Source organism: Saccopteryx leptura, chromosome 12 (assembly GCF_036850995.1).
Source record: "Saccopteryx leptura isolate mSacLep1 chromosome 12, mSacLep1_pri_phased_curated, whole genome shotgun sequence".
NCBI lineage: Eukaryota > Metazoa > Chordata > Mammalia > Chiroptera > Emballonuridae > Saccopteryx > Saccopteryx leptura.
In genome coordinates, this window is record NC_089514.1 from 37,915,672 (window position 1) to 37,940,361 (window position 24,690).

General features: G+C 40.8%; 1 protein-coding gene across 5 annotated transcripts in view; it reads left to right on the forward strand.

Annotated features, from left to right (window-relative positions):
- The window catches only part of CDK14 (cyclin dependent kinase 14), a 621,136-nt gene that overhangs the window by 530,593 nt on the left and 65,853 nt on the right, over positions 1-24,690 (forward strand). The window lies entirely within an intron of this gene.

Below are 24,690 nucleotides of genomic sequence, written 5' to 3' on the forward strand. Positions count from 1 at the left end.
CACACGTGCTTCACAGGCACAAGCCCGAGACGGCAGCTGCTGGGAAGGCCGCGTCGCTCTTTATTGCCAGATGGGAATGTCTGGGTTTTTGGAATTGTGTGCCCCTGGACGTGTACCTTCTCGTTCATTGTCACATAACCCTCTCAAGTAAACATAAAATCAACGTTTTTAGTGGGGAAAGTGTTTTAGTTGCTTAGTCCATGTTTGTTCCGCGCCCGTGTGGGTGTGCAGTGACTCGGAGTTTGCGTGAACCGGAGGCTGCACGCAGCGTCGCGTCCCAGAGCCACCTCCTCCTTCCTCTGCCTCTTCCTATCAAAGAGGTTAACAGGCTGAGTTGTCAGCCTGGTGAAGGGAACGAATGAAATAGTCCCCCTGTCTGTGGGGCAATGCCAGTACCTTGAGCTCTTTCTGGACTTAGCTTTTGCTTGCACTCAGCATGGGAGCCGAGTCTGGCTTCTCAGGAGTGTGGTGGGATTGATGAATGACTGGAGATGAAAGATTCCCAGATGAAAGGTGATATGTAAAAAACACCAGTCGGGAAATGTTACCAGTAAATTGGCCTCTTTGTTGGTTGATAAGAGTGAGATCCTTTATTCCTCAGGTTATCTCTCCCTGAATGCAGAGCTACCTAGAAGCACACTTGACTCCCTGGTAGCATTGGGACTCCCATTCTGAAATCCAATTGGTCAGACAGAGAGTGAGGCTGAGGTTTTGACCAGTCACCGCCTGGTTTCGAAAAGGGCTTTAATTCAAGAGGGTGCCAGCATAGGCTTCTTAAAGTATGTAACTTGCATTGCCAAAATGAGGGCCCCTGGCTTTATAAATCCTTTAGCGAATTCAGTCGAACAAAACAGAAAGCGGAATTTATCTACGCATGCTCGTAAGCAAGTTTGAATGTCAACTGCAAGGCCGTATTCTTTTGTTTCTGCGCTTTTGAGATCTCTCTGGCCTGAGCCTGGCCAGTTAAAGATGGGCACAGTCAACTTCTCCTTGTAAAATCAAATCAGACTCACCAAACAGAAGCATAGCCCACAGGGACTCAAAAATTAATTGGAAAGAGATTTTAAAAGGTGCTCAGAACTGCAATCATCAGTATCCGAAAGCCTTAAGAAATGTATTTTTCTAGCAGTATATTTTTTAAACTAATTTAAGGTCATAGCTGCATGGTGGGAGCTCTTTCTCTAGAATTATTTGATAATAATACAAAGATTTCTCTATGAGTTTTGTCATTTTCACATCAACTTGTAAAGCTTTATTATAGTTATTGTTTTTGTTGTTTTCTTCCAAACTGAAATACCGTACGCATCTTGATTCAACATTATGCTGAGAAAACATCTGTAGTTTTCTTTTCTCAGAAAAGCTCTGAGGAGGCTGAATTTTAAGAGTTCTCTGTCAGCAGAAAAAGAAATCATTTCAGTTTCTCCCCTTTATGGGTTTTTAATTTTATTCAAATGGAGATACCTTAGAGATTGTAAAAAAGAGAAAGCAAACCCTATATATTGCCCTAATACAACCTGTGTGATGGAACTTATTCTGACCAATAGTTGATGATCAAATTGTAGACATTATAGAACAAAAAGTCTGCATAAGTAAGGGTATTTATAAAGAAAATCATGGAATTTTCTAGATTGTAATTTTGTTGATGAATTAATTAAGTGTATAGAGGAGAATGTGGCATCTTAAATTTTCCTCAAATGTCCCTATTCTTTGTAAAGCCTAGAAAGATTGGGAATGAGAGGGAAGAGAAAGAGGTTGGTGTTCAAACAGGCTAAGACTAGACTAAGACCAGCAATTCAACCACCTCCCTTAAGAGTTAGAAAAACAAAAACGTGTTGCATCACTTCTGGTTTTGAAATGATGGAAGACTGGTAAGAGTGTTTCAGGTCCTCATTTTCTTCCGATACCTCTACGCCAAATTGTTTCTACGCGTGCACACTAAGGTCCCGTCATTATTTAGTTAGTAGAACTGGATTTGCATAAATTGAATAATGAGAAGTATTTTCCTTTGCAGCAAAAAGCAATTATAGGTTCTGTGACTGTAAGAATGAGACAGCACTCGAACTCCAGGTGTGCAGGCTTTATTAGAGGAGAAAGACCTGCCCGGGCGCTTCTCTAAAAGAAGGGCCCTAAAAACAGACTGAGGCAAAATTTTATAGGGTTGGGAATAGCCTCGAGCAAGGGTGTGCTGGTATGTTCAGCTTTCTGAATACTCCTCCTTGGGGTGATTGACCAGCTTCCTGGGACCCCTGTGTCCCAGGGGTGATTGTCCAGTAATTAAGGGTGGGGTCAGGCAGCCAAGCGGAACAGCAAAAGGGCAGTTGTAATTCCTGATAAATTCATGCATCTATCAGTGACCAAACCAAATACACAGACAAACCACACGCACCTAAGTTAAATACATACTGGGTAGGTGCCACTGGAAGACCAAAACACCGTGCTTCTTCCATAAAGACATGGACAGACTCAGGGTTTCGTAGATTATCCCACTCTTTCTCTCAGCATTGAAGGGTAAGACCCTCTTACTGTCTGAGGGAGCCTTAAATATGCATAGAAATTTTCCCTGAAAGAAGATTAGAAGCTGTATTGACTATTACATCCATTAGCATCACTTATATTTGCATGCAGTGATACCAAACACACCCTATGTTGACCTTCATTTTCCAGTTATTCTAAACAGACAGGAAACGAATGGTCACTCTGTCTACTTCTCATTTTGCAAGAAATGAGAATGGACTCTAATCTTTTAGAAAGATGTTTTATAATTTTTTTCCTGAAACAGTATGTGCTCATTATGGTACATCTCTTCAGTGAGTCAGCTGGACCTTCTCCTTGCCTTATAGAATATCATCATCGCTAACCGACATTCTTAAGTATGATGACAATGATAAAAGACTCTCTCTGCTTGACTTAGTCACAGCAATAATTAACTAAAAGTAGTCTTCCAGATAAACAGAGTAGAATGCATAAAGTGCTTATGAATTTTAATTAAATAAGATAAGCCAAACCCCAAACAGAATACACTTGCACTGGTGCTAAACATTCCAGAGAGTGTGTTCTCACACCCTGGGGTGTCAAAACCTCTGGGTTTTTTTTTTTAATCCAGGTTCCTGAGGTCCATGAATCTGCATTTTAAAGAACCTCAAAGGGTGTTGATGCAGGTAGCCTCTGAGCCACATATATAATGAAATAGTAAATATCCAAGAATTATATATTTATAAAGTAAAATAATCAACTTATTTGGGTCAGGACTGAACATAGACAAACTAGGAAAATCCACCCTTTCCCTTCCTTTATTTTTTAAGGAAGAATAGTGTAGAGTTGTGCTAATAAGGTAACCCCACTAGCCACATGTGGCTTTTTAAATTTAATTTTTAATTAAACTTACTAAATTGCAATTTTGTTTCCTGAATAGCAGTACCACATTGCGAGTACTCAGTAGTCCACATGGCGAGTGGGCACCATATTGGACAGGGCGAATATAGAACCTTTCCAACATCACAGAATGTTCTAGTGGACAACTGGTGAAAAGCATTTTTCCTGCCTGCCTGCCTTTTAATGGAAGAATCAGGAAAATTAAACTGGATTTAATCAGCAAAAATATGTGTCAGTTCTAGATGATAGCCACTTAGGAGAAGCTCGAAATGTTTGAGGAAGAGAAATTCTCAAGTGAGGGAAGAGGCGGGCAGCCCAGCGAGAAGGACAGTGACAGGTACTTGGGAATGAGAGAACTCTGCCACAGGAATGGGGGACCACGGGAAAGTGGGTTTGGGGATCTTTCAGGGGGAGGGGACACGGTCAGGTTTCCTCAGTTTGTGGTGGTCTTTGCCGAGACTGCTCGGGAAGTTAAGGAAGAACAGTATGACAGTCGGCCGAGGTGCACACACACCGAATGTCCCTCCGAATCCACCGGGAGCTTTAGTTTCTTTGTCATTTCAACCACCATCCTCAACTCCTCGAACTGCTCCTGGAGAAACCCCCACCCGTTGCGGCCCGTTATGCTGTGACATTATGGTGGCTCACTTCTCCTCTTGCTGCACCCACTGACTGCTTCCATCTTCTCATCGTTATGCTGTGACATTATGGTGGCTCACTTCTCCTCTCGCTGCACCCACTGACTGCTTCCATCTTCTCATCGCAGCGCTGCCGCGGCCCTGTTTCTGCTTATGCATGAATTCTGCTTACTGTCGTTTCTTTTTGTCTCTCTTTCTGGGACAGTCTATAGCTGGGCGCCTTTCCTCAGATTCACACCCTCCTCCGAAGCAGCTCTGATGGGTCTAGTCATCTTTGTGAAGTAGAGAGCAAGGCTGTTTTGTCAGTCAGCCCCACCCTGAAGCTGCATGTGACTGTAGAGACTACCCTGGGTCCGGCGTGGAGCCCTGACCCAGGCAGCCGAGCTGGGAACTGGGAGGCCAGCCTTCTCTTCAGGAGCCCCTCAGGAGAGGACTCTGGGCTGAGCAGTCTCTGAGGCTTCTACAAAGGACGCAGTATAGTCTCAGGTACCTTGCCGGCCACCACCACGGAACACAACCAGACCGGTACAGAGGGAGACCCCAGTTTTCGTGGAGTAACAAAGCCTCACTGTGGGACATCTTTGACTTAAGGTCTTGTTAAGCCATGTTGCATTTTCTCAACTATAGACACAAAAGGAAATAATACCAATTAGTACTCATGACAATCAATGTAAGAAATGCAAGTGTTGGATCTAGCTTTCCTTCAATAGCAGGAAGGCTTCTGAGTTTTTTCTGCGAGAACTGTTATTTTCTGCGTGGTCCTGCACATTTTTTACCTATCAAACAACTGCTGTTTTATTCTCTGTTGTCTCATGGGGTTGACAAGACTAATTCTGGAAATAACAAGAAGAGGGGGAAACAAATCTTAGTGTTCTCACAGGTTTTATCTAAAAGAATTCCTGTTTCAGTCATTACCCCTACATTGCTGCAGGTTAAAGAATATGTCTTAATCGGGAAATTAACAGTGCTTTCCACCACAAGTGCATAATTCATGTTAGGAACACCCCACAGAGAAGAGGCTGAACTGCTGTTTGGTTTCCCCACCCCACCTCCACCCTCCTTTCCTTCGCTCCCCTTTAGCCTGGAGTCTGTCATCTCCTCTAAGCTCCGATACACGTAGGAGCTAAGGAAGGTGGTCTCGTCTGCCCTCGCTCTCCCGTCTCCTCTCTCCGTGTCTCCATCTCACCATGTCTCCCCTTCTGGGAGCCGCTCCTGATCTCTACTCGGCACCACCGCCCTGGGAGGGGCCTAGCCAAGGACTCTACGGTCTTTACTGTCTAATCTGCTCAATTAAGTCCTGGGATGGTGACAAAGCAGAATGAAATTAAAGTTGCATGTATCATGCTTCATCCAGAGTGCATTTTTAAGTATTTATTAAAATTTTTTATATTGACAGAATTTCAGATTTACAGAAAAGTTGCAAGAATAGTACAAAGAATTCCTTATACCCTTTATCCACTTTCCCCAAATGTTTGTATTTTACTATATTTGTTAAATGGTATTCCGATTCTCTCTCTCTCTCTCTCTCAGACACACACACACACACACACACACACACACACACACACACTCACACTCACACATACACACACGCCCCTACACATTGTATTTCTAAACCGTTGTCTTAACTGTCAGGACACTCATTCCCTTTAAACATAGTGGTATGTTTTGTGCTTTTCTTAAAAAGAATTCAGAGTGATTTTTTAAAATTAACAATAACAGTTATTTTTGCCCTTGCTTTTCGTTTCCCCTTCTCTGAGAGTTTTTAAAAGCAAAATGGCTTAAAGAGAAGAAACGTTTGATGCTTCACAAATTGGTTCATCAGCCCACTGATGCTCCAAAAATGGCTGTATTTTTGTGATTCAGTGTTCCGGGTCAGATGAGCTTTCCGAGTGTGTGTGTCGGGGGGTTGGGGGGAGAACAGCACTGCAACTTGTATCTCTTTCTTTTTAAAACCCAAATTAATTTCTTAGGGACTATTTAGCCAGCAGCATAATATGAGTGAAGCTTTCTTATAAAAATAGTGGGCACAGGATGTGATGAGGCTAGTTAGCAGCTGTCTATTAGAATGCTTGGCCAAACTACGAAGTTAGCAGTCACATGTATTATAACGGGTCGTTATTATTAGTTACAATCAGTCCAGGTGCTCCATTTTTTCTTTCTATTTAACATTGATTCTTATGAATTTGGGTTACAGAGGAAATCATCTCTGCCCTAAGTGCACTGTATTGTATTATTAATACCAGGACAGCAGCTGAGTCCCACTAGACAGTCTTTGTGGTCTGCAGATACTCTAAGAAGTGTCTGAGCATAAAAGGAGGCTGTTTGAGTTGAAGTGGGCTGATGGTCTGGGATGACATTTGAATGCATGGAGGACAATGTCTAAATGATAATGTCGAGAAGGGAAGGCAAAAAGAAGCTTGAAACTATTCCCATTGTCCCATGATGCTCAGCACTCCCCCTGAAATATGTCTGAGTAGAAATGGGGAGCAGGGGCAGGGAGGGACACACACCAGGGCTCTGGGACAAAAGCCAGGGATTCAGTCCTTAGACATATTAAAATTCTAGACAGATAGCAAATGTAATAAAAAGCACAACCCAAATGTATTTCAAGTCTAACAAAGTTAAACATTTTAGCTAAACTATTACAAGTGTATTTAACAAAATGTTTGCAATACTCTGAGATGCTTCTATGAATAAAGCTTTTAAGAACATCAAATCAGTTGTGCAAATGAATAATTTACCAAGTCTCTTTTGGAATTTAGGATAGCTGCTTCCTCTACCAACACATACACACATACACACACACACACACACACACACACACACACACACACACACACACACTGTACACTCACACAGCCAAATAGAATAATTTTCAGCAGTCCTAGAGTTGCTAGGATAACATCACAGATTAGTCAAAGAGTTGCTTTTCCACCTATGGAAATAATGCACAGAGTCTCAAGCAAAGAAAAAAAAAGTTGGAGAAATCGATGGAAATCTGACTCATAATAAATATCACCATGTGTGCCAAGCATGGACTCAAACACTGGCTGGTAACTTCCACATTTGGGTGAATTTTTTCCCTTTAAATTATCACCCTTCTTTTCATGTAGTTTGCATTATGTATAGTGCCCTTGGATTTTTAATTGCTCTGGATTATCATTTTCAATGCAATTAGTAAAATGCCCTCAATTACATATAATAATCACTGTAAATGGGGCTGTTGGCCTAATTACTATAAATGAGGAAAGATGTGTGATTATCATGTGCAATTAAATCATGTACCATATTTATTTTACATTATTACACACAATGGTGTAATGATTAATTATATTGTATCATTCGTTGGTCAACAAATCTACTTTGTATTAAGATACCTACAATTGTGATTCATTGTGAAAGATCCAGGTACCGGATCTTTCTTCCTAAGGTAATTGAGTTACTCTGTGGCCTGGGAACCCACTAGATAACTGTGCACTGGTAAGAAAAATCTGGAAGGAAAAAATATTTTACCGCTGTTAATTAATAATGCCCCGATTATCCTGTTTTTATTGTTAAATCCTTCTTGAGCTTCATGCCAAGGTCTACCATACCTGTTTATTTTTATGTAAATAAGCAAAAATCAACACCCCTACATGATGGTAACATTTAAAACATGCCTGGGGTGGGGGGACTAAGGAGGTCCTTCCTTTGCGGTGGCAAACACAATAATCACCCCGAGTTTACAAATGCACACTTAACAAGCTTATAGCGCGTAATTAATTCTGCAAAGGATGCTGTTTGACAGAGTGGGATTATGAGAATTGCATATTGATGGTGGCAGGAGAAATAAAATCTATTTTCTCTACGTCAGGTAGGGTGTTCTTGTGTTCTTTAGAAACCGGCACATCTCAGAGGTGTTGCTCTCGAAATGATCTCAGGATGGAAAGAAATCAGTAATTACAGAGCCAGGCATTCAGTTGTGTTCTAATTTTCCCACCAGTTTTTCAGTGTTTCAGCTGCCTCAGAGACTTAAAGTATTCTCATTAGGTAGCTGCAGAGGCAGCCGCTTGCCTACTCCCTCATTCTCTTGCTCGCATTTCCTTTTTTTTTTTTTTTTTCCTTCCATTCCTGCCTTGGGAGTGACTGTGAAGATCATTTGCTGGGATGATTGGCAGGTTAGAGGATTCGATCAGATGAGTTCCTCTTAGTGCAGGTCAAAAAGGCTAGTTAGCAGGAGCTGTCGAAAAATGCCAGCAGCATTCGAAATGGGAAATGTCATGACTTCCAGGCAGGGGGTGCCACCTGGAACAGAAAGCCCCCAGCTCATTAGCAAGTTACAGGACGCGGGCTTAACTGGAGGGAGCAGAGAAGGAAAGATAATACCCAATAGGAAAAGTGATTGTGAAGTGGAATTGATTTCATGTATAATTTGTTTATCACTAGAGGGGACAAATGCTGTCCTTCTGACATGAGCAGAGGAGTGTGGACTGTGAATGAAGCCACTTAGCATAATCTCCAGGTTGAGTTTTGGATTTAAAGAATGCAAACTTCTTTATTCTTAACTGTGGAGATGATCAGGTCATGTTACATTAATTAAAGCTGACATACTCTCAAATGTTTTATCTGGGCGATGTGGCAATTCAACAGAAACGGAGACGGACAACTTTAGAAAACAAGAGGGATTTTTTTCCCCTTTGCTGGTGTGGAAGACTAGCTCAGTTGCTTACGGAATGATAACAGGGCTGTGGATAGCGAGGCTGCACAGACCAAACCGGCTTCCCGATTCTTAGGCGGTATCATTTATAGAGGAGAGTATTTGCCCTTTGGGAGATTTAGATCTATTCCATGTTAAAATATATTTGTATATTTTAGAATATGACTGTATCAAATTTTGGTGCAATGTTAAAATTTTAATCGTTTTTTTTTAAAGGGGAGAGGACTCTCCACTTTCATTACTGCCTAGAATTTTATATTTTCCCACAAAGTCAGCAGCTTACAGGAGCCATATTTACAAACAAAGGAAGCTACAAGGAGGATCTTTACAGGAAAAATTCATCTGCAGTTTGTAAAAGGAGAATGTGGTGGCAGAACAGAAAATACTATTATTGCCTAGTATGTACTCAGCTAAACTCCAAATGTAAAGGTTCCAGTATTTTTCCAATATGTTAGAGGGGCTTCAGTATACAGCCTTTTTCTACATAAATTCCAACCGAAAATGTTTTTTCTTCTGATAAGAAACTTTTACGATATCATTTATCTTCTACGTGGAGATCTTCATTTGTTATTTCAAGTCACAAATGCCACAGCTGCAAATCTTTCTGGCTGAGCACTAAAGGATGTTTACTTAGCATCCAGATTTTAGTTAAAACATATATTTTCAAACTGTCTTTGCCTTGAGTTTCTCTTTTAAATATTGAGACAGTTTAGGAGGCAGTTATGAAATAGCCAATGCTTGTTTTATCAGGCAGCCTCAGACCGCTGTCTTAAGTGAACAGGAATCTTAAAACTTCCTAGTCAAAACATTGGTGGAAAATTCATTCTGTTCTGTATGCAGCATAAAAAGCTTAGCATTAAGCTACTGAATATAGCTGTCAAGATATAGTGAGTTAGTTTTGTCAAATCTAAAAATTTAAACAGCAGTGTGAATCCACTCATCCCCTCAGCTGGGAGTTTTATTGTGTGGCCCAAAAAGCTGGCCTTTGAAAAAAAAAATTTTATGAAATACTGTTTGAAATGGTTCATCTAAAGTTAAGATTTTTTTATTCCTCTACAGTAGCTCAAATTATTAGTAATGGATAGGTTTATTAGGAAAATGAAGAAATCGACTATTTTGAGAGAAGACACTAGAACATGTTTTTAAGTAAGAGAATTGGGTCTAAGTTGTATCCAAGTGGATTTCCCAGTTTGAGACTAGCTTTAAGTGAGATGTCCTTACCCCTCAAGGTGGGCAAGCCAGGGCTGGAGCTCAGAGCCGAGGTCAGTGGTGGAGTTTGCTAACTGCCCACCTCATTCTCCATTCTCTGCTCCCCACTTGGCCTTCCAGAGTTGACCCTGTGTTCATGGACTTTGCAGACTCTCCACTCATCTTGCCTTCTTCTCAGTGAATCCTCTCTCCACGAACTAAAACAATGCCTGATACATATTGACATTCTTTTAGTTATCATTCCCTGTGTGGACTCTTTCCACAATATAGATTGAGTGACCCTGTTGTTAACATTTCGCCATCAGATTTGATGGTTCCCGATAAGGTGCCTAGGTTCCAAAGAAATGACATCCTTATAATTTGTTCTCTATGTCATCAGTTCTAACCTGTGGTCCATAGACCCTAGGGATTCACAGAGGCTCCATGGTATCTGTTCTCATAATGAGACAGAGATGCCCCTTGCCTCTCGCACTGCGTTGGCATTTGCACTGAGGATGCAGCAGCATGGTGAGGAGAGCCCCTCACTCCTGAGCATGAGTCAAGGCAGTGTCACCAAACTGTATTCCTGGGCACTGTTTCCTTGACCACCACACAGTGGTAATTATTTTTATTTAATTTTTTTTTTTTTTTTTGTATTTTTCTGAAGCTGGAAACAGGGAGAGACAGACAGACTCCCGCATGCGCCCGACCGGGATCCACCCGGCACACCCACCAGGGGCGACGCTCTGCCCACCAGGGGGCGATGCTCTGCTCCTCCGGGGCATCGCTCTGCCGTGACCAGAGCCACTCTAGCGCCCAGGCCATCTTTGCTCCAATGGAGCCTTGGCTGCGGGAGGGGAAGAGAGAGACAGAGAGGAAGGAGGGGGGGGTGGAGAAGCAAATGGGCGCTTCTCCTGTGTGCCCTGGCCGGGAATCCAACCGGGTCCCCCGCACGCCGGGCCGAGGCTCTACCGCTAAGCCAACCGGCCAGGGCTATTTTTAAAAGCTAGCTTCACCTAATAATGTTCTTGATGAAGAGGTGAAAATTATTAATTTTGTTAGATCGCTCCCTTTGAGTAAATGTCTTTTTAGTGTTCACTGTGACTCAATGGGGAGTTTGCATGAATGTCTTCTCTCTAGACCTCATTACTGCGGCTCTCTCAGGAAGAGCTCTGGTGGAGATGTCTGAGTTGCAAGGTGAACAAGCTGTTTTTTTCCCGGAAACGTGGTTGTCGCATAGAAGAATAACTGACTGACAGAGATGTGCGGTTATTTAAATCGGGATATTTAATGACATTTTCTTAAAAACAACAAAAGTGAGTCTGTCACCTGAGGAAAACAACTCATAGTACTTGCTTCCAATGATAAAATTAAAGCTTTCGATAGAAAATTAGAGTTCGGGCCCTGGCCGGTTGGCTCAGCGGTAGAGTCAGTGGTAGAGCGTCGGCCTGGCGTGCGGGGGACCCGGGTTCGATTCCCGGCCAGGGCACATAGGAGAAGCACCCATTTGCTTCTCCATCCCCCCCCTTCCTCTCTGTCTCTCTCTTCCCCTCCCGCAGCCAAGGCTCCATTGGAGCAAAGATGGCCCGGGCGCTGGGGATGGCTCCTTGGCCTCTGCCCCAGGCGCTAGAGTGGCTCTGGTCGCGGCAGAGCGACGCCCCAGAGGGGAAGAGCATCGCCCCCTGGTGGGCAGAGCATCGCCCCCTGGTGGGCAGAGCGTTGCCCCTGGTGGGCGTGCCGGGTGGATCCCGGTGGGGCGCATGCGGGAGTCTGTCTGACTGTCTCTCCCCGTTTCCAGCTTCAGAAAACGAAAAAAATAAAAATAAATAGAAAATTAGAGTTCAAGTAAACTTTAGAAAACTGCATTTGCCACTATGAGCTTGACAATTTACCAAACACTTTTCAAATGAGACAGGCAATGATCTAAGCAAGTGGAATTATTTGATATTATGTAGTGAAATATGTCAGCATTTGAAAGATCTGCATAACTCGTTGAACCAGTACCTTCCAAATGACCAGTGCCTGATTTAGAAAGTCATTGCATGAATAAAATATTCACTGAAATGGTAAAATAAACCAATAGATTTTAAAGTAACAGAACACTAAGAATTTATTGGTATGGTTTCAGATTTCCCAGTGCAGAACACTTGTTGAGTTTTGTTGTAATATAAAAGAGGAATACATTGTATGTCTAAAATTAACTGAAAAGGCTATTCTTTTTTTCCAACTACATTTCTGTGAGAGACCCCATTTTCTTCAGTTGCTTCAGCCAAAACAACATATCCTAGCCCAGACTGAATGCGGAAGCAGACAGGGGAACGCAGTTGTCCCCTTTCAGCCAGGCATTAAACAGATTCCCACAATAAGGCAGTGCCACTCCTCTCACTAACTCTGTTTTGAAAATGTAGTTCCTTTTATTCAAATAATGTGTTTATGTTAACATGTAATGGATTTATTTTTTGATGAATTAATAAATATTTTAAATTATCAATTTTAATTACAAATATAATAAGTATCAGTAGCTATAATTCATATAAACAAAACTCCTATGGGCATCTTCTACAATTTTTAAAAATATCAAGGGTCCTCAAGACCAAAAAGTATGAGAACCACTGCTCTGTATCACTAGCGCTATGCATTAACTCTAACATGCTAATTATTCTGGTAACATTTTTTCCCCATGAATAAATTACAACTCACTGAATTTTTTTTCTATATAAAATTATTCTCGTTTTAACTATCTAATTGAATACCTCAGTTTTTCTGGGAGTGCTGTGGATGAAATTCCTGATCTTGTGTGCACACGGATACCATCACACAGAACATCACAGTGGAGTGTTGCTTAGTATGCTCTTTATGATCAGTAGACCAAGTCTTAAAAGACTTTTGCTATATATTAGTTGTTGTGCGCTGTAACTTTAACCTTTTTATAGGCATTAGCTTTGACCTTGCAAGGAGAGGCTCTGATTGTAAAACACTAAATCATCAGGCCATTTTCATAGCTTGTTTGTGGGACTCAGGGGGACTTTGAATATAGCTCTCTGATCAGACTCAGCGTAAACCGCTTTTCTTTCAGGGGAAGGGAACCAGCTTTTTCTCTGCCCACCTACTAGGCAGTAGCTCACGGAAATCTGGGTGCATTTTGGGATTCAGAATTGAAAGCCGCTACTCAGCATGGTTAGCAGTCAGATTAGGGTTGTGTTTTTTTTCTAAAACTATTTTTAAATACTTTTAGATTTGTAGAAAAGTTGTAAAGCCAACTTCTAATTTCAACAAACTTTATAACCGTGGTACCATTATATGTATTTAGATATCAACAGGTCCCATACTATTAATTAAACTGCAACCTAATTTGTAGTTCACCTATTTTCACACTCATGTTCTTCTTCAGTCCTAGGACCCTATCCAGGGTATACAATGCATTTAATCATGTCTCCTTAGTCTCCTCTGCTCTGTGGTAGTTCTTAGTCTTCTCCTGCTCTTCATGACCTTGATGCTTTGAAGAGTGCTGTTCAGGTATTTTATAGAATGTCCTTTGTCATGTTTCTCATGGTTCTACTGGGGTTATTGTTTTTGGCAAAGAATACCACCAACAGGAAGAGTTCTTCTCATCACATCATCAGGAAGTACGTGATATCCACATGACATTTTACAGGTCGTATTGACCTGTAAGGCGGGTGAAGTTTTAAAGCCCATATGATATCCAGAAAGTAAAATCAGAGGCAGAAAGTCTGGGACGGATTCTCAATCAAATGTAAGGAAGTCAAGATGAGTTACTGAGCTGAGCACAAGATGACCTGATGTCAGATTCAGAAGGGAGACAGAGAAATGACTCCCAAGATTCAGACATGGCTGATAATGGATAGAAATGGGGAAGAGTCACAGACAGAGAGGACAGTGGCCACGTTAAGAATCTTGAGATGTTCCAGCCTCCATGTCAGGATCAGTGGTAGAATTTAGCAAGATATCTGACAGTGTGAAATTTTATTTGTGACTATGAATAAATGTATGGCTATTTTATACATGTTGGGAGCAAAGCCAGCCTTTAGCTTCTCTGTATGGAAGTCCTCTGTCATGTGTCTGTCTTCCTCAGTAGCCTCTAAGTCTCAGAATATGGAAATTTGTTTACTCTCTTATCCTCATCTCACTATTGTATCTCCATCTTCTAGTATGGAATGAAATTTATGCCCATGAAATATTTTTTAGATTTTGACTGAATCAGTGAATATCTAACAACCTCACCATACCATAATCTTCTGTTTTTTTTCTACAAGTATTTTTTTGAGTAGCCAATGACTATTGTTTTAGACAGTAGTGGAAAAAACAGCTTCTAACTTCAAAACACCCACAATTTTTAATTTTTAAAAATTGCTTTTCCCTGGCCAGTTGGCTCAGCGGTAGAGCATCGGCCTGGCATGTGTCTGTCCTAGGTTTGATTCCCAGTCAGAGCACACAGGGGCGGTGACCATCTGCTTCTCCACCCCTCCCCTCTCCCTCTCTCTTCCCCTCTCATAGCCATGGCTTGATTGGAGCAAGTTGGCCCCAGGTACTGAGGATGGCTCCATGGCCTCACCTCAGGTACTAAAATAGCTCGGTTGCTAAGCAATGGAGCAGTGCCCCCCCAGATGGGCAGGGTATTGCTTCATAGGGGCTTGCTGGGTGAATCCCGGTCAGGGCGCATGAGGGAGTCTGTCTCTCTGCCTCCACACTTCTCACTTAAGAAAAAAATTGTTTCAATTACAGTTGACATTCAGTTATTTTGTATTAGTTTTAGGTATACATCATAGTGGTTAGAAAATCATATGCTTTACAAAGTATTCCCCTCCAGTATTTCAGGTACCCACCTGGCACCATGCACAGATATTACAATATTATTGATTATATTCCCTATGCTGTACTTTACATCTCCATGACTATTCTGTAACTACCAATCGGTATACTTCTCGATCCTTTCACCTTTTTCTTCCAGTCCTCCAGCTTCCTTTTCTTCTTTTAACCATCAGTTTGTTCTCTGTATCTATCAATCTGTTTCTTTTTGTTTGTTTGTTTGTATATATTGTTCTTTAGATTCTACATATATGTAAAAATATATGGTATTTGTCTTTCTCTGACTTATTTCACTGAGAATAATATCCTCTAGGTCCATCCACACTTGCAAATGGTAAAATTCTATTCTTTTTTTATGGCTGAGTAATATTCCAGCATGCGTATATATGTGTGTGTGGGTATATGTGTGTATATATCACAGCTTTTTTATCCACCCCTTTATAGGGGGGCACTTGGGTTCCTTCCATAGCTTGGCTATTATAAATAACGCCGCAATGAACATAGGGGAGCGTATATTCTTTCAAATTAGTGATTTGGATTTCTTCAGATATATACCCATAAGTGGAATTGCGAGGTCATCAGGCAGATCCATTTCTAATTTTTTGAGGAACCTCCATACTGTTTCCTACAGTGGCAGCACCAGCAGCACCAGTCTGCATTCCCACCAGCATTGCACAAGGGTTCTCTTTTCTCCACATTCTGGCTAACACTTGTTTGTTCATTTACTGATGATAGTCATTCGGACAGGTGTGAGGTGATGTTTCATTGTATTTTTAATTTGCATTTCTCTGATGATTAGTGATGTTGAGGATCTCTTCATATGCCTACTGGCCTATGTCCTCTTAGGAGAAGTGTCTATTCAGGTCCTTTCCCCATTTTATAATTGGGTTGTTTGGGTTTTTGTGGGGAGATACAATTTAGAGACACAAATATGAACATTCAAATTTCAAGATAGGCTACAGCAAAAGTTTGCATGAATCTACATGGAAGGAAAAATGAGGTAAAAATGAATTCTGCCAGAAGTTCTTGAGAAGGTTTCACAAAGGAAGAGATTTTGAGCAAAAGATGGAATTTTAGGTTTTCCATGGGCATGAATGAGAATATTGGGGAGGCCCTAGTTAACAAAACTAGACAGGTTTCAGGTGCACAATTCCACAACACATCATCTGTACACTGTATTGTGTGTTCATCAAGTAAATTAAAGTATACCCAACAAGTTAGAATATTATGCAGCCTTCAAAATTATAAAGGCAGTTACCAAGAAGAAATACATGTGATAATGTGGAAAAAGTATAATATTCTGCCTGTACATATACAATATGTATATAAAAAATGACAAAGGAAATATATTAAACTGGTGTATACCTGGTTTAGCATAGAAAATTGTTTTACACATTTTATTGTGTAGTTAATAAATGTAATTATTTTATGGGTTTATAGCCATATTACTTTCTCACTATAATTTCAACCTCATACTTTTCTGGGATGGGTCTAGGCTTTCTGATGCTGTCTCATGACCAGACTTTCCTCATAGGTAGCGTGTATGACGAGTCAAATACCAGGTCAGCTCAAGTTATTCACAACCACAGGGCATCTCATAACTTAACATTTAAAGTATTTTGATTACTCTTAAGAAATGCTGGTAAATTTACGCTAGAAATAGCAGCATCCAGGTGATTGAGGAACAAGATGCAAACATAATATAGCCAAAAGCAAATAGAGCTACAGTAATCACATCAGAGTAAGAATCTGAGACTCCAGATTCTTCCTTCCCCTATTACTTACTTATCTCAGTACATTTCCCCAAAGGCTGCTGCTTTTGGAGTCCGGGGGGGGGGGGGGGGGGGAATGACCTGCTTTCCTATGCCAAGACTAACTGCTCAGTGTTTTGTGGGTTGAGAGGATGGAGGCATTGCAAGAAAGCCATGACTGTTTTCTAGTTTGATCCGTTCAACTAGAGCCCAACAGCTCATGGCTGATGGAAAGTCATCCAGATAAATAATTTTTTATTACCTCACTTTATCCCCCTAATACCTCATGGTCATAGTAGGTGTTCATCTGCCTGTGAGAACATAACACAGTCCTCAGCGGCCCACTGCCCACCTGCTAGGACCTGAAATGTGTGCAAGAAGTCAGAAATTAAGATTCTTGACCTTATCTCTGCCTTATCTGCAGCTTCAGTATAAAGAGAGGCAGGTGAGACAAAAATCACATTTATTTGTACCTTTTGTATGTGTAATGCAGGGTGAAAGTGAATTTTGAAGAGAAGATATACATGAAGAAAACAATTTTGTGGAATTTTCACATTGTGTTTTTTTGCACAAACATATTTGAGACCTGAAACCAGCATAGTATGTGGACATTTTACACGAATAGTTCTCAAATATATAAATTTATATTTACATATTATGTCAACAAAAACCATTTGTTTCATCTTTCCTTCTCTCTCACCCTTTTTGTGACTTTCCTGGTGCTCTGCCACCATTCAGTGAGCTTTGCTGTTTGAACTCCTTTTTTGTAGTTTCCAGTGTCCACCTTCATTCCGTTTCTGTTCTTGAAATGTCACCAAGGAGGATCGAACAGAAATGTGTGCGGAGTAGTTGGGAGGTGAAAAGAAGGCAGAGGGAGGAAGACTGCTGAGGGGGAAAAAGGATCTAAATGAGAAACAGAATGAATGTTTCAGCTGTTGGCTTTTAACACAAGTACCATACCTTAGGAAATATGCAGGGAATAGTTCATTACAACCAAATGAAGCCCTTTGGAGCCAGGGAGCTGACTGTCAGTCTGTGAAGGATGCTGAACTGGAAGGCTGGTCTCCTCTGGTCAGGCGGTGGATGGTCTGCTGAGAGCCAGCCAGAGGAAAGATGGCTGGTGAGAGTAGCCACAGACAAGGGAGCCTCGTTCAGCATTTGCATACTTTTCCTGCAAAGGGGGTTTAAGCCAAAGAAAGGAGTAGGTTTCAGTATTGTCAGGCGGGCTTTGTTCAGGGTGAAGAGGAGAAGGAAATCTGCTGAAGGGCCCTTTCTCAAAGCTTTGGTCTCAGCCTTGAGGTTGTTCTAGTAAAGTTCTGTTCTTGAGGGGTGTTTGCACACTATTGTCTGTTTGAAGATCTTCTAAACCCAGAGGGCTCAAAGTATCTCCTTTGCAGACACAAAAAAAGGGAATCTGTGTGGCATAAATGACTCCTGTTGCAAACTGAACCCGAGCACCTTTTGTTCTTGCACGAAATACTCTGAAGTTCCAAGAATGTCGTTTCAAGCCAGACTGAGCGAGTCGCACCACGAAAGTGTGTGCAGGCTGGAAACAAGAAGTGAGCCCGCACTTGTGTCTGTCTTTGCCACCTCAAAGAAGGCCTTCATGTAATTCTCCCCCAAAATAAAGATGACTCCAAAAATATGGCAGATAAAAGACCATTTCTGATTGGCTTGGATCATTTTTGCCTGTTTTCATACAAATGTTTGTGATTGAAGCGTTTAAGTCTAAAGTTGAGGCAGATTAGTTAAACCGTGGGCAGTGCAAGTTTTCAGACCATACCACCAACCTTACTTTTTACCTGGCAACAGGAGCTTTTGATTGTGGTCTGCATTCAATTAAAAAAAAACTATGCACTTTTCCCCCCTAAACTATGACAGTCTACTCTTCACAAGTTTTTCCTAATAGTCTGCATATTTATGGTGAGGATGTATATCTGCATTACCTGCGTACTTAGTAAATGATCAAAACATTTATAGGTCAGAATTCAGGACTTGTTTCAACTTTACTAGTTGGTTTGAGCCTAAGTACCCATAAGCCTTGTATTTCAGGAAAGTATGTACTAAAAACACAGCATCAGATTTTTCACATAACAATGTAAACGTACTTGTTTATAAGAATAATGTAGTAGACAGTTGTGAGTGCCTTTTAAACTTATGATATTCTGCGTTGAGCTTGATGCTTCAGAACAGAGGTCGGGAACCTTTTTGGCTGAGAGAGCCATGAAGCCACATATTTTAAAATGTAATTCTTTGAGAGCCATACAATGACCCGTGTACGTTACGCATTATCCAATAAAAATTTGGTGTTGTCCCAGAGGACAGCTGTGATTGGCTCCAGCCACTTGCAACCATGAACATGAGCAGTAGGAAATGAATGGATTGTAATACATGAGAATGTTTTATATTTTTAATGTTACTTTTTTTTATTAAAGATTTGTCTGCAAGCCAGATGCAGCCATCAAAATAGCCACATCTGGCTTGCGAGCCATAGGTTCCCGACCCCTGCTTCAGAATATAGGGTATCATAGCACATTATGTGTATAATTGAAAACATACAAACTAAACATTGCTTGTAGCTGATCAAGCAGGATATATAATAAAACTTGACCTTGGAGGTTAGAAAAAATACATGTATTTATACACAGCAATTAATTTCACCTTAGATATTTTTAAGGACATTGCTTTAGCAATTTTTTTTATTATTGCTGATCCTTTGCTGAACTTCTGGCTCATTAGAGATCTACATGGAAGACCCTATACAAATTCAAAATAAAAATAAGTAATGAAAAATCTGTTTGTCTAAGGGTCTAAAAGACAAGGAAATGTCCATCTGAATTTCAAAATAAGTGTGAAACCTGGAACATGTAATAAGAAAGAGAAAGCTTACTTTGAAAAATTAGCCTGAGCCAGCTTCTGAGAGAAGAGTTTCGCCCTCTTCATTGGAGTAATTAGGGAAGCTTTTATCACGGTAATCATATTTTTGGGTTTCCACTGATGTTATAATACTGGTGATTGTGGCTCACAGGTGAGGTTGGAAGCTAAGACATTGGCAATGGCCAGATAAGAGCTTTCTGAAGTTATAAATGAGTGGATAAAATGGTGTTTGCAACTTTCTCAAATACATTAGTTTTTTTATGGTTGAGATGCTTGTCTCTGATCTAAGTAAACCCTGCTTTGCTGGAAACGTGCATTTCTCCCTCCTGCTTTGCATTTTCCCCTATAAGAAGTGTGTCTGAATTGGGGGGGCCTGAATACCCCTCTTTGTTGCTAGCTTGTCAAGCACAGCGCTGTGTTCTCTTTCCCACCAGGAAGGTCAGGCCGCTGGGGGCCAATCTGTTCTCTGAAATGAACCCGACGCTCTGTCCCTGGTGTCCGAGAGATTGAAACAGTTGTCTGTGTTCCTGCGTTTTCAGTGCTTGTATTAAATTGCTTGTTTTCCAGGGGAAAGGTAATATATGTAGGCTCCATTGAAAAGATAAAATTTTTAAAAAGGACTGTACTTTGGATGTTAATATTTATCTAAAAGCCAAATTTAATTAACTTTCTAAGAACATATTTACAGACTCAGTAAGTTAACTATGTGCTGTGTACACACACACACATGCACACACACCCAGATAAGCCTTCACTTGTGAGTTCTACTTCTAAAGACTTGTATTGTAGGGGATTTTTTTTAATTGGAGTAATAAAATTATGAAGTATAGAACTGTTTCAATGGTAGAACTGTAGAAGTAAGTCTTTTGTTCACTTAGATTCCAGTTTCATGTATTTTGATCAGGGGTATGTATAAAGCCTGAAGAAATGTGTGCTGTGCTGAGCCTCACTTCAGTACTCTCCAGATAATTGAGCTAATTAAATCTTTACCAACATTAACACAACTCCAGCATTCCTTGGATAGTGGATAATTATTGCATGAACATGGCAAGCTTAAACTAAACAGACAAAAATAGAGTTCTGTGGAATGGGTATTGAGCTTATTCTTTATTCATCTTTTGATAAGGTTTAATTAAAACTGCCTCTCTCCATTGTGGTAAGAATGAATGTGCTTGTTTTCTCAGTGCAAAGCAAATTATTCACTTCAGCCATGGTTCAATAATCAAAGCCTCTGCAAAGTTTTGGGTTATAGAGTAGCTGTGGGATGTAATTGCCACAATTCTGTATGAAGGCTTTATCTTTTTTTTATTCCTTTCTCTTATTTATTTATTTTGCAGAAAGAAATTTCTAAAAGCCCACTTTGTGACTCAGTGTGGACGTACACATGTTTGAAACCTTGTTATAGATTTAGCATGGCTAGACTTTACCGTCTCTTATTAAAATGAACGGGTAAAGGGACCCATTTACATAGATGGCATTTCAGATTATCTTTTAAGTTAGTGAAGAAAGAGCAATAACATATTTAAACTCTGTGGCTGCTGTTGGATTGACGTATGAGTTGACAATCCTGAGGGTGGAAAAACAGTAGACATTTGCTATTTTTCCACAAAAATATATCTGTATTCTCTTTTACTGTCCTTAAGTCCACCAGAAATATTTTTGTCTTGTTCTTTGAAAGGGGTTGGCTTTCCCGCTTATGTTGGTGGTCATTTTGCAGCATGGATAGATTTTATATACATATTAAATAACAACTCACTTTGGAACTCATTGTCATGACTGTGCTGTGATTTCTTTTCCTTTCTTTTTTTTTTTTTTTTTTTTTTTTTTTTGGTTTTAATAAATGGGAAATTATAAGGATGCAAGATGTTTCATGAAACCAAGAACAAAAATAAAAATGGTCTCAGGCACAAACTAGAAGCAGAGATTTAAGCACAGACAGGCTTCCTCTTCTTATCCATCATTTTGTTGGTGTGTGTGTGTGTGTGTGTGTGTGTGTGTGTGTGGCCTTGATTCTGACTGTCCCTGATTCTCTGGTCCATGTGGTAGAAACCGAGTTGGCTTGTCCCATGATTTGTCATCAGAGTCAAGATCAGACATCATTCTAAGTCAACACTACCATCCCCTCCAGAGGGAATCCTGCCCTTCTTAGATCAATAGAATCAATCCTACATACAAATTCTAGGTGTCTCCGCTCACCACTTCTTCCTGCCCTTTTTCCTCATCAGTTCCTTAGGGAGGGGCTAGCGACTAGAGCTTTTAAAAGCTTGTCTGTAGAATCTCTGGGAGGGTGAAGTCGGTGAATATGGTGTTTTCAGTTCCCCTAATGGGTAGTGATATCCATCTCATGGACTGGAAATGATTCTTAAATGGAATAGACGAGATGAGAAAGGACAATCTCGGAGATCACACAAGGAAATCTCTTGAATTGTTTCAAGAGATTTTTGTTTCAGTTATGTGTGTGTGTGTGCGTGTGCGCGCACAAGTGCACCTATACTGAATCACTTAGTAAAATGTGCTTTTACAGTCAGTGGTGGCAAAACAAGTTGGAAAGCCAGTGACTGCTCCTCAGATCCCTTCTAAGACTTCTCTTGGGGGGGAGGGGGAGAGAGGTGACACTGGGCAGAGCTCCAAGCCCATCACTCTCCCCATCAAAGTAACTCTACTTTAATCTGCTTTGTACTTTATGTTTCCACCTAAGAGATCCTTTACACAAAGGATGAAGTGGCCAAAAGATGGAGTAAATGATTTCCCAATCCCCTTCCTAGGATTTTTAGAACTAAGTACAGTAGCCACAAGAACTGGTCAACATTATTCTGGTTTTCTGCATTGGTGGGGGGGGGGGGTGCTTGGGAAACCATCCAGCCTTCAGTTATTTGAGTTTTCCTTCGTTCCTTTCTAAAGTTGGCATGCAGTTTTCTTACTTAATCCCATAAAAAACAACCAACTCTGAGAGTTAGCATATAACCAGGACAACACTAAATCTGAATGGAGTTTGAACAGCCTGACAATTTTAAAAACGGGGAAAGCAGGGAGTCCTTCTCCCTGCACTCTTTCCTGTTCAGTTCTTCAGGGAGGAATGCGAGGCCCAAGTGTGCAGGGGTGGTGAGTGAGAAAGATCGGACAGCCTCCTCATATGCCCGAATAAGGTCCTCAAAGAACTGAGGATCATGGAGAGAAACAATCTCTCTAATAGAAATAAATAGTAAGAGGACAAAGACTAAATTAGAAAAACAAACTGACGCCTCTAAAAGGGCTTTTTATATGACTTCCTTTGGAAAGTTGAACTAGGCTTAGCAATTGCTTTTTCTGTCCTTGACATTGTTGGGGGGATGTAAGCTACACGGAGTGTCCTGAGAGCTGGGATCTGACGTTGAGCTCTTTTGTTATAATTAAGGGTTCGGCTGTGCCTATTTGCAAAACATGGGAAGCGGTTTTGGGCTTTCCTTTATTTTGACACTATGTTAGTGAACCTTTTATTGGTCATTCATTGCATTAACTTCAGCACTGAGAGCAGGAGACTCTACTCAGCACAGGAAGTTCTTTAACTCCGGAAGCCATGTAGGCTAGGAGATTAAGATCTTTGGCTTGGACCAGCAGCCTGCATTTTGATACTTCACTGTGCTACAGACTAGCTCTGTGACCTGGGCTAAGTCTGAACCTTTCTAAACCTCAGTTTTCTCATCTATAAATCCAGACTAGGAATAGTGCCTATCTTATCAGCTTGTTGTGAATATTAACTGGGATGATAAATGTAGTATATTTAGCAAAGAGGCTTGCTTTTGGTCATGACAAGTGCTTAATAATTGTTATGGATCCTAAATCTCATGAAGTTTACAATAAATGAAAGATTTATTTGAACTTTTTTATGATAACTATTTTTTCATTTGTCTTTGCATTTCTTTTTTTTTTTTTTTTAAGTGAAAGGAGGGGAGACAGAGACAGACTCCTGCATGTGCCCCAACTGGGATCAACCTGGCAAGCCCATTAGGGAGCAATGCTCTGCCCATCTGGGGCATTGCTCCATTGCTCAGCAACCAAGCTCTTCCTAGTGCCTGAGGCAGATGCCATGGAGCCCTCCTCAGTGCCAGGGGCCTACTCACTCTAATCAAGTTATGGCTGCAGGAGGGGAAGAGAGAGAGAGAGAGAGAGAGAGAGAGAGAGAAGCAACAGGGGGAAAGTTGGAGAAGCAGTTGGATGCTCTCTCGTGTGCTCTGACTGGGAATTGAACCCAGGACATCCACACACCAGGCCAACACTCTACTATAAAGTCAACTGGGCAGGGCCTTTACCTAAAAACAAAAACAAAAAAGAAAACCTAGACATTCTTGTGTGTGTTATGTGCCATTGAGTTAGCTCCGACTCCTGGTGACTCTAGGAATGAGTGATGTCCACAGTGTCCTGTCCTCAACAGCCCTGCTAGCTACAGCATACTCATGCCAGTGGTCTTTGTGAAGGCAGTCCATTTCATACTTGATCTTCTTCTTTTCCTGCTTCCGTTTTTCTTTTATCCAGCATTGTCTTTCCCCAAAAATCCTGCATTCTCATGATGAAGTAGAACAGCTTCAGTTTTGTCTTTTTCTCTTCTTTTCTTTTGCCTCTAGAGGTATTTCAGGCTCAATTTCATCTAAGACCCATTGTTCGTCTTTCTGGTGGTCCAGGGTATCTGTAGAGCTCTTCTCCAACCCCATATTTCAAATGAATCTTTTTTTTTTCTATCACCCTTTCTTATTGTCCCAATTTCATATCCATACATAGGAATTGGGAATACAAGGGTGTGGATGATCTTAGCCTTGGTTTCTAATGGCACATTATTGCTCATGATGATTTTGCCTAATTTTTCCATTACTGCTCTTTTGAATTGATGACTGAACCAAGGTTAGGAAATAACAATTTTAATGTCTCTGTTGTCAAAGTTGTGTGTTTCTTCTGTAGTTATATTTTTTGTCTTTATGAGTATCAGGTGCAGTTCTGTTTTGGCATGTTCTTTCATTTCATCAGAGGTCATTTCAAATCATTATTACCTTCTACCAGTAAAATGGTGTCATCTGAAAATCTTAAGTTATTGATATTTCTTCCACCAGTTTTCATTCTTCCTTCGAGTCTAGCCTGCTTTTTCATGTGATGTGTTCTGCATACAGATTTTAAAAATAGGTAGATAAAATGCACCCTAGTCTGACACCTTTGCCTAGAGGAAACTATTTTTTCTCTCTATATTCTGCCCTGACAGTGACTTCCTGTCCACAATACAGGTAGCACATCAGGACAATGAAGTGCTGAGGCACACCCATTTCTTTCAGAGCAACCCATAGCTTCTCATGACCCCATCAGTCAAAGGCTT